This window comes from Lacerta agilis, chromosome 1 (genome assembly GCF_009819535.1).
Source record: "Lacerta agilis isolate rLacAgi1 chromosome 1, rLacAgi1.pri, whole genome shotgun sequence".
Taxonomy (NCBI): Eukaryota; Metazoa; Chordata; class Lepidosauria; order Squamata; family Lacertidae; genus Lacerta; species Lacerta agilis.
This window is the reverse complement of record NC_046312.1, coordinates 94,909,786-94,926,063: the sequence shown is the minus strand read 5'-3', so window position 1 is coordinate 94,926,063 and position 16,278 is coordinate 94,909,786. Positions and strand designations below refer to the sequence as shown.

General features: G+C 43.2%; 1 long non-coding RNA gene across 1 annotated transcript; it reads left to right on the top strand.

The window, feature by feature from the left end:
- Positions 1-3,046: 3,046 nt before the first annotated feature.
- Positions 3,047-4,643, top strand: LOC117061239. The gene is made up of 2 exons (XR_004428054.1): positions 3,047-3,182; positions 4,279-4,643. It is a non-coding gene; the product is annotated as an uncharacterized LOC117061239 (long non-coding RNA).
- The last annotated feature ends 11,635 nt before the right edge of the window (positions 4,644-16,278 follow it).

Sequence of the window (16,278 nt, the reverse complement as noted above, 5' to 3'; positions counted from 1 at the left end):
CCTTAATAACATCCATGGACAGGGGCATCTTAGGGGGGCAGGGGACTGAGGGCTCCCCCAAAATTTTCAATTGTGGGGGCAAGCCGTTGCCCTTGCCCCTGGAGGAAGGGTTTGCAGTGGTTGCAACATTCTGTTCAGTATTAGATGCAGAAAGTCTACTATGTGAAATAAGATGTTGTCCATTTATGCTTTGCCTTTCGCACTGGACCACTAATAAACATTACCACTGGTTATTCTGGCACAGATTAGAAGCAGATATGCAGGCATATCTTGATGCACTTCTGGATGAAAAGCATCCACTGCAGAGTCTGAATCGGGTGCAGCTTTCCCCACCATTTTATAATACATATGTACCTCCATTGTCTGCCTCAAACCACTAGTCTGGTGCACAGATATAGCGAGATTGGTGTCGAGTTTGTAAAGAACATCGGAGCTGTACAGATGAGGAATGATAAGAGATGCTTCATTCTGAAAATGGCCTGCTTAATCCATCCTCTCTTTAAATCATTCTGTGAAAAGAGCAAGTAAAGTGAAAATGAACCCCTAAAAGTGTCTAATATTTAACTGAGACAGAATTCTGAAATGCACTGAGTCTACATCTCAGTACATGGGGCTGGGAGTCCCACTTCTGTTGTACAGCTTGGACTGCTAAAGACAGAGGAGAGAATGTTTTTCACGATCATATCTCCATCCTAGACAGCAGCTCACATGCTATATATTACAAACTAGTAATGTATCCCTTAGCCTTTTCAATTAAAACAGCAAAAGTGTGCCTATTACTCTTTCAGTCAAAGGCTGGAAGTCTCTCCAGGTCCTGAGTCTGAAAACCATGGCTGCCTGACTCCTGTGAGGTGATTTGTGAAAAACAGAGCAGTAAGCAGAACCCAATACCTGCTAGACAACTGTCCTGATTCACAGATAATTCACCACAATAATGGAAGAGATGGCTATGTGGGGTTATAGACAAGGATAAAAAGAGCTGAGGCTAAGGGATACATTACTAGTTTGTAATATATAGCATGTGAGCTGCTGTCTAGGATGGAGATATGATCGTGAAAAACATTCTCTCCTCTGTCTTTAGCAGTCCAAGCTGTACAACAGAGGTGGGACTCCCAGCCCCATGTACTGAGATGTAGACTCAGTGCATTTCAGAATTTCAATTAAAACAGCAAAAGTGTGCCTATTACTCTTTTAACACTGCTCTCTGAAGTCACACATGATGAGTTTAAATCAGCTTTTAGACTGAAATATTATAAGGAGCCAAATGGTCTAGAAATTCTGCCCCCATCTGCCATGGCTATCTTTTCCTAAAAAAAACCTCACCAAAAAAGTGATATACTTTTAAAATTAAAAGTAAACTCCTCAAATCCAGCAGGGTCTCTGACTAGCAAGCAACGAAACAGAAACTGCTAAGCTGAGTATTATTCTGAGGTTTGCAGCCGGGGTTGGGCTGTAGCTGGGTACATGAACACAACACCAAAATCCACCACACTACCACTTACCTGCTGTTGGATTTCATTTTTGCAGGAGCACCCCAGAAGCTCTTTGCCTGGTCGTGCTCCCCTAGATCAGCCTTTGCTATGCATTGAATTGTTATGTTGCAAGTGTAGGGTCCCTAAACAGTTCATTATGGGATGGGCAGAGATGGCCACTGGATCCTAAGTTGCTCATTCCCCTGAAAGGAGGTTGATCTGGGCTAGAGTCTGCATTGCTAATTCCCCACCTTGCTTTCAATTATTATTATTTGTATTTATATACTGCTTCATGGCAAAAAAATAGACATCTAAGCCAAATGAATGTATATAAACTAATTTCACAATCATTAAAATCTAAACATCTTTGATTAAAACATGCAATAAATCTCTGAAACAGATTCTCACAGGAAATGAAAAATGTAGAGATCTTCTGGGCTGAAGCAGCTCCTCACAAATGTGGTGTATAGCTCTGTTGGCAGCGCATGAGACTCTTAATCTTAGGATAGTGAGTTCCAACCTCATACTGGGTGAAAGATTCCTGCATTGCAGAGGGTTGGACTAGATAAGCCTTGTGGTCCCTTCCAACTCTACAATTCTTTGATTCTACACCTTTCATCCTGTCCGGCAAATAATATATGATGTGCCAGAAGGGGTGGGGCTTGGCTGCACTCTCTCTTCATCAAATATCCTTTCCAGCACTACAATGGCATCTTTGCATAGTTAACAAACCAGGAGAAAGAGAAATAATGAGGAAACCTAAGTAGTGAAGAGAGCTGCTGCCATTTCTTTTATTTCCTGATCATGACTGCTTTAGGCAGGATTGGCAATTTCATCGATGACAGTCTAACTAATTTGTTAGTTCTCTGATCTTGATCTTTCTTGAAGTGTGGACAGCAGTGGAAATGGATTTTGTCACTGCACTGGGTTTGAAGACAGAATGGGACCAACATGTCTTTTTTCCTTTATTTTCTGCATTTGTTTGGAGCAAAGGATTGGGACAGCAACTAGGCTCAACATGCATCAGCTGTCAGCATGGCCAGGCATGAAGTGGTCTAGGGGCTGATATGGGCCCCCTCCAGTCAATGATACCTGTCTCTTGTATGTGAAAAGTGTTGTTGTGGCTACATAAAGATAGCTAAAGGGCAACTACTCAGAGATTCAAGACTACAAGCAGTATGCATGGCAAAATTATTCCATACAATGGGATTGTGGGGAAATACAAAAAAAAGCCCATTAAGAATACATCTTTTCATTGTTAAAAAAAATGCAAACAACCAGTAGGTACCATTGACAATTCTGCAAAAGTTGCTTATGAAACTTATGGTAATATCTTAAGAGTATAAAGTTTGCAACTGATTCAGGTACATGCAACTTTGTATCCATGAAAAGGAAGGAATTATAACCAGAAAGATTAGTATTATTCCTGTGCAGCTTTTAGCAATATATCAGTTCACACACACATTACAATGATGAAAGAAACCATCGGAAACCTATCTGCAATGCAAAACTTATGTTTTAAACACCAGATTCTCACATTCTGAAAAGAGTTGCACCTTCTAACCAACAGATGAACTAATTCATGGCTTTCTTTGAGAGGCATCCCTGGAAAACGTGTCTAAAGGGTGGTATTTCTATCACAGGCTATCCCATTTGCAGAGAAGAAAAGGATTACCTTTGAAGTGTAAAGATCAAAAGCTATTTTTGCAGGTAATAAGATCTCTCTCATATGGATTTCAGTAATAGAAACTGGCTCATCTAGAGCAAAGTAATAAAAATGTAAGCAAAGTGTAATAAAATCAAAATGGAGAGTAACTCACTCACCCTGAAATGCACCACACAGCATTCCACAAAACAATGTTTACCAGAACTAATGTGGTACTTAACACATAATGGAAATTCTGTAATATACTTGTGTTCTGAGGTTTGAAACAGTTTGGTTGTGGTAACACTATCATAAACAAACTATTTCAAGTAAACGGTGATAGCAGTCAGAGTGAAGGATGAATGAGTGGAACTTTACCCAATGGATGCATTCAGACAATAGGGTTTGAACGTAATGCTAAACTACAGCTAATCAGTATCAGAAGCAAAAGTTTCCGATCTCCTCCTCGGCTTGGCTGGAGAAGAGAGGAAATGAGAGAGGTCATGCCTGAGACTCACTGTTGCTCATTCTCATTCTCACTGTGCTAAACTATGGCTTAGTACAGGGGTCACCAACTTGAGGCCCATGGGTACCAGTGTGCCTGCCAGTACATAATATGGCAGCCATGAAAGGTCTTAACAAATAACTGCTCAGAAAACCACAGTGCACGAGATTAGGGATGAGCATGTCTACACCATTTTGTATTTCTTTCTCTTTTTCTGCTCTGTTATATGCGGCAGCCATTTTGTATTATGCCACACCCCTGCAGCTGCCATTTTGTGGCCTGCGTTGATTATACTTCCTCAGAATTGCAAATGTGCTCACTACCCAAAAAGGTTTGTGATTCCTTTTTTAGTGTGTTATCCAAAGGCAGCTAAGATCCCTTTTTCAATACAATGGTCACTTTATATTTTACAAAATAAACATGCACAGAGTTAAATGTGAGCCCACAATGTGAACAGAAGAGATAACACTTTAGGAACTATCAGGAAAGCCAATTAGTTATTTATCAAGAGTTCCCAGCATGAGTGTTTCTTTTGCAGGGCTGAATTGGTCTTCTTGTGTCTTAACCATTCCTGTTCAGACTGTGTTTATTGCTGACTGGTTTCTTGAACTGCTGCCTACTTAATTGTTGCTTATATGTCTGGCCCTTTCTTCCAGGAATACAGCAGTAAACAAACCAACAAAAGGTTATTTGGGTCACAGTTGTTGTAACCCTCCTGCATTTAAGGATCACCTTTGAGCTAGCCTTCCAGAATCTTGAAGAGCCTTGCAAAAAGAAAGACTTCAAAACAAATCAGTTTTTTAATAAGGTAGTCATGGGTGATTTGACTTGTGGAAAATGACGGCAAACAACATGTGGCCTTCCAGCAGCTGAATGGGAAGGCAGATGTGCCTCAACAATGGCTGAGTCAAGCTGTTGTTCTGTGAGAGAAATATATTGGCATCTACTGGGGGTGGGGGAGAGAAGGAGACAGTTCCCTTCACCCCAATGAACTATATTATCTGGATTCCCAACTTTATTTTTTTTAAAAAAAAAAAAACCAACAACTCTAGCACTTGTAAAACCCACTATGGGAGCCAAAATGTACAAGTACTATTATATTCATTGGTTTGTAAGAAACGAGCCTCTTCCCATCTTTCAGTGCTTCTAGTCTATGAATTAAGTCATATTAATGATTAGCATTCAGGAAAGTAGATCTAGCCTGGACTCTGACTGCTAATTTTTAATTTTTCCTTTGTTCACTGTTGAGTTTCATCCATGCTATACAGTTGCATTTGTTGGACTGTGCACACATTCTCGCCTATTCTGCATCCAGTGCACTCCCAATGTTGATTGGCAGAGCAATGGAGACACAATGCTAGTCACAATCTATATCTAGTCATTTCTTGTGAAATATTGCATTTTGCTGCATTTCCCCGCAAACCAGCTCCAATATGAATTGGGTTGGGGGAGAATGACCTTGCTGCATTTTAAGCTAGCGACATGTACACAACCTTGATCGAAACCAAATTAAAATATATCAGTCTGGAGAATTAGTTCAATGAGGTGTTTTGAAATCTCTACTTTCAGATAGCCCCAGGCCTAACCATCAGTAGTACAGCTTTGGGAGTAATATTAGGGGGAAATGAATGTTCAAGGCCTTAAGCCACAAATACTCTTCTGTGCCATTTATCAAGGATTCTAGCTTTAAAGCTTCCCTCGCAGTTTCCACTTTGCACTTTTCGTTAAGAGACCAAGTGAAAAGTGGAGCTGTGATGAGCCATGTGCTTCTCACAGCTGGGCTGGCAAGAGTGATCTATAGAATGCAAGGGGGAAACCTATAACTGATTTATGTAATATCACACCTGTGATGAGATCCGTGGTGGTACCATTTCTCACACAGACCCCCAACCAACCATTTTAAACTACTCTTATTTATTACAGTAGTAACAGGTTCATTCCACTGTAAATCTTCCAGAGAATTATAAAGTTATCCAATAATATAAGCCCAGAAGGTATTGCAGCAGCAGCAACTAGCACACAAAAAACACCCAAACCCCTGGTTCATCCAGCTCTATGATGGGTAAGGGGACCACTGTTACATACTTTGTCTAGGCAACCAGTTAGAAAAAAATAAACACACACACATGTATGCAAAACAAATTGAAATAAACCTTGATGTCCTGTAGAGGAGGGGGAGGGGAGGGGGAGGGAGAGGGACTTCCCTGTGTTTTTACTTTGATCTAATGTAACTCTTCTTTTTGGATTTCTCCTGTGAGTGGGCATGAGGTTGCTGGATTTGGTTTCATCTGGAACAGGATAATAATCAAATTTTGCATAATTTTTTCCTGAGATCTAGAAGCAGTTTTTTTCTCTTTGTTTGGATGCCTATTTTGAATGAAGATGATGCAAACCTGCACTGATATTTAACAAAATTTGGAAGGAAACTAACATATTACATTATCCATTTATAAATCTAAGTTTTTATTGGTTACTTGGAATTCCAAAGTAACTCCAGGTACAAGGCTGTGTGTAATATAGGATTTCACACCTGCCCTTCACCATAAAGGTCCCAGGCTTGATGACAACAATCCAATGAAACCGTTACAATTAGCAGAACACTTGTGAGAGCTTTCTGGAAGCCACCACTGCTAGTTCTCCTTGTCTCTCCAGTCAGGGCCGGCGCATCCATTAAGGCGAACTAGGCAATTGCCTAGGGCGCCAAAATGGAGGGGGCACTAGCCAGGCTTGGGCAGGGGGCGGGATGGGCTAGCAGCAGCTTCTCCGCTGTAGCGGAGAGGTGCTGCTTGCCCCCTACACCACCCCCCAGCTCCCACTAAAGCAGGCTTTGGCGGGGGCGGGGGGCGGGGGGCAGGACGGGCGAGCAGCAGCTTCTCCGCTACAGCGGAGAAACTGCTGCTTGCCTCTCCACCACCCCCCACCTCCCGCTAAAGCAGGCTTTGGCGGGGGGCGCCAGAAGGTGGTCTGCCTAGGGCACAAGAAACCCTAGCACCGGTCCTGTCTCCAGTGGTGGCAGCAGGAACATGGCATCTGTGAGGAATGCCACCCCATGGGATTCTGCCACCTGAGGCAGCTGCCTCAGTCCTCCTCATGGGCGGACCAGCCCTGTACATGGTTCCCCCTTCCTCCCAAATAGTTGCAAAAGATAGTAGTTTCAGGCAGCTAGCAGAGCACTTTGTCTGCAGTCCTCAAGTTCCTGCCTACCTCTTCTGCTCTTGGGTCACACTGCAGTGACAAGGTGGGGTACAAGGTCCAGCTTAGAGTTCAGGCAACCTTTGTGGAGTCATCTGATGCTGCCATTGGCATGTTCAGGTCCTAAGGCTCTTCAGGAACAGAGATTTCTTCAGGATAGCCAGCAATGTGGGGAGTCTACTAGGAGGATCCTACTCTCCCTGTGCCTCCTCATCCAAAGATCTTTGGTTCCGGGTCTTGGCATTTGACAAATGTGTCGTTCCCATAGTCTCCTGTTCAGGAACCAATTGTCATTAGCAAGGGACTCGCAAGTATTAATCCAGTGCATAGCCTCTACTTTCATAAATGCAAAAGCACTGAGTGTCTCCAGATCATTTAATCATGGACCCATTTGGTAGGTGCACGTTCTCAATATCCCTTGATGGTTAAGGCTGCCCTTGATGTTTAAGGGTAATTAGCAGCATATTAACTCAGATCAAACCACTTTCCCAGTTTGGGGGGGAGACAAAGAGTCTCTCCTTTTTACTTACTTGTTCTGGTCAACAAGATGACTCAGGCCAAAGAGGTGCAAGTGACTTGTGTCATTCCCCAGAATGAATCAGTGTCTCATGGTCCAAGGTCATTTGCTTTTTCCAACTCTCTGACTGACAGGCTGTCTGCTTCATTTGTTTTTAACTTTAAGGAAGTTTGGTCCAGAAATGGGCTTAAGTACAATTTCCATCTGGCCACAAGTTTCCTGTGGTCAGCTCTGGAATTATATTTAAAACTTTCAGAAATCACACTGTAAGTTATCTGTCTCATTTCTCATCTGTAGTTCCCCATTAAATGTCAAGATATCATCTCTAGTTCCTTTATCTCTGAACTGAAAACCATGACGTGGGGGAGGCATAATATAGTGTTATGAGTTCGTGAGTGCTAGACACCCTAAATTTCCAGGTTCAGTAGGTATTATAATTTAATCAAGGCTTAGTGTGATAAAATTGTGCTAAACCAGTGTGTATTTAAACCTGTGTATTAGACGTACCTAAATCCAGCATGTGTTAAGGGCTAATTAAGCTAAACTAAGCTTCCTATGTTTAGGTAGTCACCTGAGGGATGAGCCAATAGGAGTACAAAGCGTCAAAGAACCTCTGTTAGAGGTGGCAAAGAAGTGGGGCCCTGTTCACTCAAGAGAGAAAGCCAATAGATTAGAGAAGGAAGGGGAAAACAATGTGGACCAGAAACTTAGAGAGTAGGAGTTATGTGACAAGCAGAAAGCAAGAGGAAGATAAATGGCTGAGGACTGTTTGGATCTAGAACTGCAGCTATGGAAGAAGCAGGACTATTTGAGGTTGTTGATGCTGTGAACCCCTCCATCGTAGGATCAGGATGTAGAAATGTGTAAATAAAACATATATCATAAAAGCACCACAGTCTCCACTGTGCCTCGTTTACAAAAGGAAACACAAACACTGGGTAAGCACACCTGGAACCCCTGAATTCTTGCACTGATTAGAGATTGGGGGTGGCATGAAATAATAGCTATAAAGTATCTAATTCATCAGCAAACAGCAGGAAGAACTTTCTGACACTAAGAGCTGGAACAGACTCCCACAAGAGGTGGTGGATTCTCCTTTCTTGGGGGTTTTTAAGCAGAGGTTGGATGGCCATCTGTCATGGATGCTTTAGCTGAGATCCCTGCATTGCAAAGTGGTTGGACTAGATGACCATCAGTGTCCCTTCCAACTCTATAATTCTAAGTTTTTGTGACACTTTCACAAACTGACACAGACTTGAATTCTAGGCCACATGTTAGAAAAGCTCTGTTATGTGAATGGACTACTTAATATATTTCTACAGTGAGTTTAATCTAGTGTCTGCTCACTCTAAATGCCCACAACCAGAGTGATGCGGGAGATGATATTTGTTACGATAACAAAATGGGTCCAGCACACTAAATCAGGGCAGAGCTACATTTAGATCAAACACTTTTAAACCTCAGGGTTCTTTCTTTGGGAGGGGGAAAGAACCCCTTTCATTCCCTTTTTTTCAACAGAAATTTGATAAAAACAGATTATCTTATTTTGTCTGCCACCAACACAGCAATAGCTCTTTCTGACAAGCTAATCATATTTGATAGACATCACAAAAATTGCAAAATTGGTCATAGATTGGCTCAGCCGAGGCCATCCTACAATGAGGAATTGTGTGACATGTAAAATGACTAAACGTAATACAGGATACAGATTGCATTGTTTGAACAAGTAGTTCAGTTTGCTCTTGACAGTTTCATTGTGAGCTTAGCTATTTGCTATGTTGCCTTATACTGATAATTTAGACATCTGAATTTGGGGGGGGGGGGGGGAGCAGAGGAGCAGAGTTTGTTTTCGCCTCAATCTGTGGCTGTAGCCCCAGGTTTCAGAAAGCCTGAAATGAGTTGTGGTGCTGGTGAAACAATTGTGTACATGTTGACACCAGATGCATTTTTCAAGGCACACCAACACAAACTGTCAAAAACAGTAACACTTAAAACCTTCTCTCCCTTTTTAGCTGATCCACTGTTTAACACCTTAACATATGCACTGTAACAGATCCACTGCAAACACATTCAATGGAACGTGCTAAGAACTGGGCAAACATTTTATGTTGCAGGAAATCTCTGGACCATGGGCCCAATGTGAGCCACCACAGGTCCCATTTTAGCCCACAAGGCCATTTCCCCCGTGCCATGCCTACCTGCCTCTCTCCTGATGTCATGTACTATGTCAGGTATGGGGCAGGTAAAAAGGCAGCTGCAAAGTACAATCAGGAGCCTTAAAATGCATTCCTGAGTGTTCCTTGGCAAGTGTGGCTTGTGTGACCTTTTAAATTTGGCTGTGTTCGCTTCCACTATGGGAGTCCAGGTGAAGGAAAAATGTCATCCAGGAGCAGGCTCCCCAGCTGCGTATCCTCTTTTGGTCATTAAATCCACCCAACTCCACTTTTTATATCACCAGGGCAGATCTGAGTTTCAACATATGGGACTACCATTGTTAAATGTAGTCTGAGCCTAAGAGCCATACTAGATGGGGCAGAGGAGGTTCATTCATGCCTAATTTGACTCTTAGTCAAGCGGTCTAGGGGTATTCCCTAAAGATTTGTTAAAGCCCGACTAGAGTGTCTAGAGAAATACAAAGTTGACCTTTGAACATGCAGAACAACAACGGAATAATATTGCATGGTGATTCAAAGGTCAGGAAATGTATAATTCATATTAATTTGGAATAAACCTTAATTAGCCTTATTACTTTTAAGTGGCAACAGCCTACCAGTCTTTGAACCTGCAATAAATAATGTGCCATCCTTTACAATATTGCTATAGTTGCCTGGAGGTAATGAAAAATGAGAGCAAGAGAACTATTTAAATGTTGAGGAAATATGGTGCTGTGCAATTAGGCCCTTCGCTTTCTAGTGAGAATGCCATGTTATATCTGGAGGGTTGGGATGCACACGAACCCGATTCAGCTAGAGGGGAGAAAGGGGGAAATCTTTGTGAATGCCAGCAATTAGTCAAAACCCTGTCTGATGAGTTAGTACTTTTTACACTATGGGATTCTCGTTGAAATTCTCCCCTCGTTTGGTTCTGTGTAAATGCCATTTGTCCTCTTGGTACTTAATGGCCAAACAACTTTTCAGTTGAGAAAACTTGTATGCAGGGAAAGTATGGTTCAGGCTCCCAGTGCCCCAGAATTTGCAGCACAAAAAGGACTCCAATAGTACACGCCTACGCATGTCTACTCAGAAGTAAGGTTCCTTGAATTAAATGGGGTTTATTCACAGGTAAGTAGATCTAAGATTGCAGTCTTCATCCACGCAAAGCCTCCTTCCTAAACTTAAGCATGTGTTGGCAAGTGCTCTTCATGATTAATTCACATACCCAGGACTAAGCCCTAATATTCCCTGGTTCCATTGTCTTGTTTTGGAAATATTCACTTTCTGATCAGACTGCGGCAGAAGTGTAGCTTCTAGCTTCAGAAGTAAGCTTATAGTGCCAGAACACAGTATGGTTGTACTTCACAAAGCAGCTTTGTTGGAATTATACTTGGGTTGGCTCTATGTTTGGACAGGAATCCACTTTGGAACCCTGAGTATCCCACCTTGCATTCTATCCAGTGCCCCAGCCATTCTGTGTTCTATCATGGAATAAAAATAGGATGAAAATGATTTTTTTTAAAGGATCACAACTGATGCTAAGAACAGAATTTGAATATAAACTTGAACAAAAATGTATCTGAAAATGCTGTGTGGGTGTACCTAAAAGTAGTTGTGGATGGTGTAGAAGAGACAACCACTCACCTGCTCACATTGCTTTTGCTTACCAGGAAGTACAGGGGGAGGCAGATTGGTTTCTGCCAGTGAATATGCACCATGCCTGCCTTGTTCCTCCTCTACTTCCTGGTCAGCAGGAGCAATCCAGCTGACATGAGTGTGTAGCAAATGGAAATCGAATGTATGGAATCACAATTCCACCACCATGGAATTGCCATCACCTTAAAAAGAAAAAATAAATCTGCTTCCACCTGATGGTAGATAAGCACTGCCTCAAGAACACCCAGAGCTGAAGCAAAAATCATTATCCAGTAGAAACATAAACTGGGCTGTGAGTCTAACATGAATCACTCCTCTGCATTCTGTGAATGTCTTTGTTTTTCAAAGCAGGCAGATAAGACATTCATCTTGCACATTACTGCGGTCAGCACACTATTTTTGCTTGTTTCCTTAAGCTTGATAAGTCCACTTTATACTGATTTGCCTCAAGGTCATCTATAGCCCTGTAATTTCCACAAGTGTCACACAAATTCTGAGGACCACATTCTCCTTGACAGCCTGAATTCATCAAAATCTATGTTGCAAGCTATGGCACATTCTGATTTATACTGTTCTGGATTGGAAGAAGAAGAAGAAGAAGAAGAAGAAGAAGAAGAAGAAGAAGAAGAAGAAGAAGAGGAGGAGGAGGAGGAGGAGGAGGAGGAGGAGGGGGAGGGGGAAGGAGTTTGGATTTGATATCCTGCTTTATCACTACCCGAAGAGTCTCAAAGCGGCTAACATTCTCCTTTCCCTTCCTCCCCCACAACAAACACTCTGTGAGGTGAGTGGGGCTGAGAGACTTCAAGGAAGTGTGTCACCCAGCAGCTGCATGTGGAGGAGCGGAAACACGAACCCCATTCCCCAGATTACGAGTCTACCACTCTTAACCACTACACTACACTGGCTCTCCTGTAAAGGGCTGGAACACTGAAAACTGTAACTTTACTACCCTCTAGTCTCATTTAATTGCAAAATATTTTCATTAGTTCAGTAATCTTCAGCATTTTGAAACCTGGTAAAGAGTTTCACTCACTCCAAACTTGCAGCACAATGCCTTCTTCTTCTTCTTCTTCTTCTTCTTCTTCTTCTTCTTCTTCCACCACAGATATATTCAGATGTCATAATAAACCATAGTTTATTGGGACAGCAATGAGACTAGCCTCCCTACTCCTCCTTCAGTGTTTTGTCGGCCACACTACTCTTGTTGAGAGGCGGGGGGAGGTCAGCATAGTACAAACATGCTGGTGGGAGCATCAGATTGGTTCCACCAGAGTGTTTCCACCACACCAAAACCAACAGCACCTCACCTTAAATCTGACAAACTCTGGATAATCTTAACTATGGTTTGTTTGAACCAAACCTGCTTCAAACTATGAGTTATGAGCCATAGTTAAGAGTAAACACAGTTTAGGATTTTCAACTCCTCACAGTTCGTGAAATTAATTTAAAAGTGACTACTAAATATTTTATTTCGAAATAAAGATTATAATAGTAAAAAGAAAGAAGAAACTCTGTTGTCTTCCACTGTTTACACAGAAACTCACTGCAAACTGAGCTAACCATCATTCTTGAATAGGTCTGGGAACCTGCTGGGGTTGTAAAAACTTCCCTAGTGTTATGTATTGAAGTTCTCACCCTAGGCCACTAGGGGTGTGTGTATATAGTTCATTCTGCTGCAGTTTTCACTCAGGTCCACACATGCAAATGAGGGATTGAAAGTGACGTTAATGGATTGGGTAACTACAGAAAGATGTTACTGTTGCTTTGTAGCTGAGTTCTATATAAGCAGGCTGCTGAGCCCTTCAGCTCACTTCTGTTCCAGCCTGAGAATAAACAAGAGCTGCTTGGAAATCACTGTGTCGTCTGCTGTGTCCACCCACAACTTAACACCTAGCCATACCTCCAAGTCAGGAGCTGGCCTCCTGTGTCATAGCTGCTCCTATTAAAGGAGTCACATGCCAGATATTTAGTTGATAATGCATACATTACAGAAATAATAATGTCATGTTTATCTTCCTAGCCCTTTACAGACAAGATTTCCATAAAATCAACCCAGTGCTACCTATTAAAAAAAAAAAAACAGGACCCCCATGGAAATTCCCATTTGTGAGAACAGATTAGTAATTTCACTTTCAGCTCCTCTGGGACAGCTTGAATCCCGTCTGACAAATTTAGCAAATATTGCAGTGTATACCAGCATTCCTGATCTTAATAAATACGGAAGAATGTTTATTTGTATGTGTAGATAAAAATACACACACCGCTTTAAAGGCAAATTGCAGCATTATTAAAATCACAAAACATTAAAAGCAATAATCCATATAGCAGCTAAAACTAACAGATCACCAGCACCAAAATGATTCCTCAAGAGCAAAAGGCAGTCACAGCTTAATACCATTAGGAAATCCCAAGAATGCTCCAGAACAGTACTGGCTTGGAGGGATGATGAAAGGTCAAAAGGGAAGGAGCAAGTTTAATTACATAATGGAGAAAAATCCAAAGATTTGGCACCATTGAGAAAGCACTATTCCCAGGAGTCACCGGCCATATGTCTGGCTGGGCCTCCCACACAACCAGGGACCTCGAAGAAAAAATCATGTGTTACCTGGGGTATTAAGATGGGGGAAGGAACTCCTACAAAATAGGCCAGAGCCAGACTGTTTAGGATGTTTAAGGTAAAAGCTGGCACTTTGAATTTTTGAATTGGGACCAGAAACCAACTCACAGTCAAAACAGTTGTTGGAGAATTGACATTATGTTCTCCAAGCTGCATGCCCCAGTTAATACATTGGCAGCTACATCCAGCACCAGTTCTATTTTCCAGACAGCCCTCAAAGGCAGCCCCACATATTATTATAGTTTTATGAATTTGGGGTGCATATGTTTACATTTTCACATGGTTTTTATTGTGTAGAGATAATTATTAACTGCTTTGGTCATTTTTAAAGAAATGGGTGTGTGTGTGTGTGTGTGTGTGTGTGTGTGTAATAAATATTCTCCAGCGTAGCAGATATTCCGCCACTGCTTCCAGGGGTAACTTTTGTGCCAATAGTTTTTCTTGCTTCTCAGCCAACACAATTCAGGTATAGGATTGCAATTGCTTTGTCATTCTTTGGACTTGGGGTCTCAGAACAATTTATTTCCCCATGGCACACAGACAGTTAAGAGGAGGCTCAGTGTTAGGGTTGCCATCAGAGGCATAGCGAGCCGCTTGGCCGCCGGGGGTGGCAAGCCAAGCGGCACCCCCCCTGGGGGCGGGGCCTCGCTCCGTAGTGTATGCGTCATGACGTCATGACGCATGCGCTACAGAGCGCAGCCCGGGCGGACTCCTGCGGACATGTGCAGTCCACCTGGACTCCAAAGCCGCCACCTGGCCACACACACCCTGTGAGTGCGACTCGCAAGCCGCCGCACAGAAGGGACGGAAAAGGGGTGCCAGGCGGCAGCTTGGGAGTCCGGGCGGACCGCGCATGTCTGCAGCCGGACTCCCAAGCTGCCACCCAGCACCCCTTCTCTGCGGTGCTGGTGGTGGTGGTGGTGGTGGTGGTGGTGGTGGGCGGCAGCTGCTCACGCGGAAGGGCTACCAGGCTGCGGCTTGGGAGTCACACTCGCGGGGGGGGGGGTGGCGCACAATGTCACCCTCCCCAGGCTGGAACCCGGGGCACCCCGCCCTCACTACACCACTGGTTGCCATACATCTGGAATTTCCCGGACATATCTGGAATACTGCAGTCAAAAGCAGTCACACAGAAATTGGCCAAATGTCCAGGAAAATCTGTACGTATGGCAACCCATGTCGGTGTTGTCGTTTTTGCCAATTTCCCATAAAAATAGCTCAAAAATGTCAAGCTTAACGTGCAAGCTATCCTTCTCAGCACCCCCTACCCCGCCTGACTACTCTCACCTTACCATGGCCTCGGCTTCCTCATGGTGCTTTTCCTGCCCATAACGCAGCTAGTGGCTATACTGCTGCTGCAAGTGGTGGCTCAGTCCCCATGGGGCGCCCTGTCAAAGCCCAGCTCAGCAGCCGAGAAGCCAAAAGAGGCTGAGAGCCAAGAGAGGCTGACGTTTGGTTGGCCACAAAGGCACTTCTAGGTTCCAGCCTAACAACCGCCTCCTCTGTTTCGCCAGACACACTTGGTGGTGATACCATCCGGCAAGGAAGCTTTCAAGGACGGTGTGAAGGGGTGGATAAGAGGGAGGGAGGGAAAAGAGGCATGCAGGGAAAAAGGCATGCAGAGCCATACGTTAAAAAAAAAACCAAACAACTTGTGTGCTCGGATTTTCACTTTGGAAAATATGGCAACCCGACTCATTGCAAAATATGTAGAATCCATGCTCTATAGACAGCTAAGAAAATTCCCCACTGAGATGCATACTTGTAAATGAGGACTTGCTTGACAAATTGGGTGCATATAGCTGATAAGTCATCTGGCATCCTACATTATGGAAGCCTCCTCTTCAGGCACCCTCTGGAGAAAGTGGCTCTCTTATATCACTTATAGGCGGCAGGACTCTTCCCCAGGACTCTTAAGGCCAACAGAAATATGTATCATTGTTGACCAGTTTCCATGCTTGATTAGTATCAGATTTCAAAACAGGAAGCTCCAGCTGTTACAGCTACAGACAACTAAGCTGAAAGATAAGAAACCAAAGTTCATGCCTCAGACACAAACAACACAATGGTCATGATGTTTGCCCACATGATTCACGTATCAGTGTCAAAAGTCACTGAGGGATGAACTCTAGAAGAGCTGAACTCTGAATAAACAAAGGTGGTTGGACAGATTCTGTTGATATGCTCATCACTAATCAAAACAGTTCTTAAGTTTGCTGTTACTTTTTAAAGTGTTTGAAAAGAATGAAACTAGTTGAGATCAGAACCGGACCTACCATTAGGCAGTGTGAGGCAGTTGCCTTGGGCAGGGGACGATGGAGGGCAGGGAGTGGCAGTGCAGTGCTGGGAGGCCTGCCTTGTGCCCCCTAAGCAAGGCTGCTGTCCTCAGAAGGATGCTGTGCTGTCAGTAGGGTTGGAAAAAAACTGCCACTCTGATCAGTTTCTATGTGAGATCAGTGGACACCATTTCACTCAGGCAACAAAATGTATTGAGCCTAGACCTGATAATCAGACAAGTGTT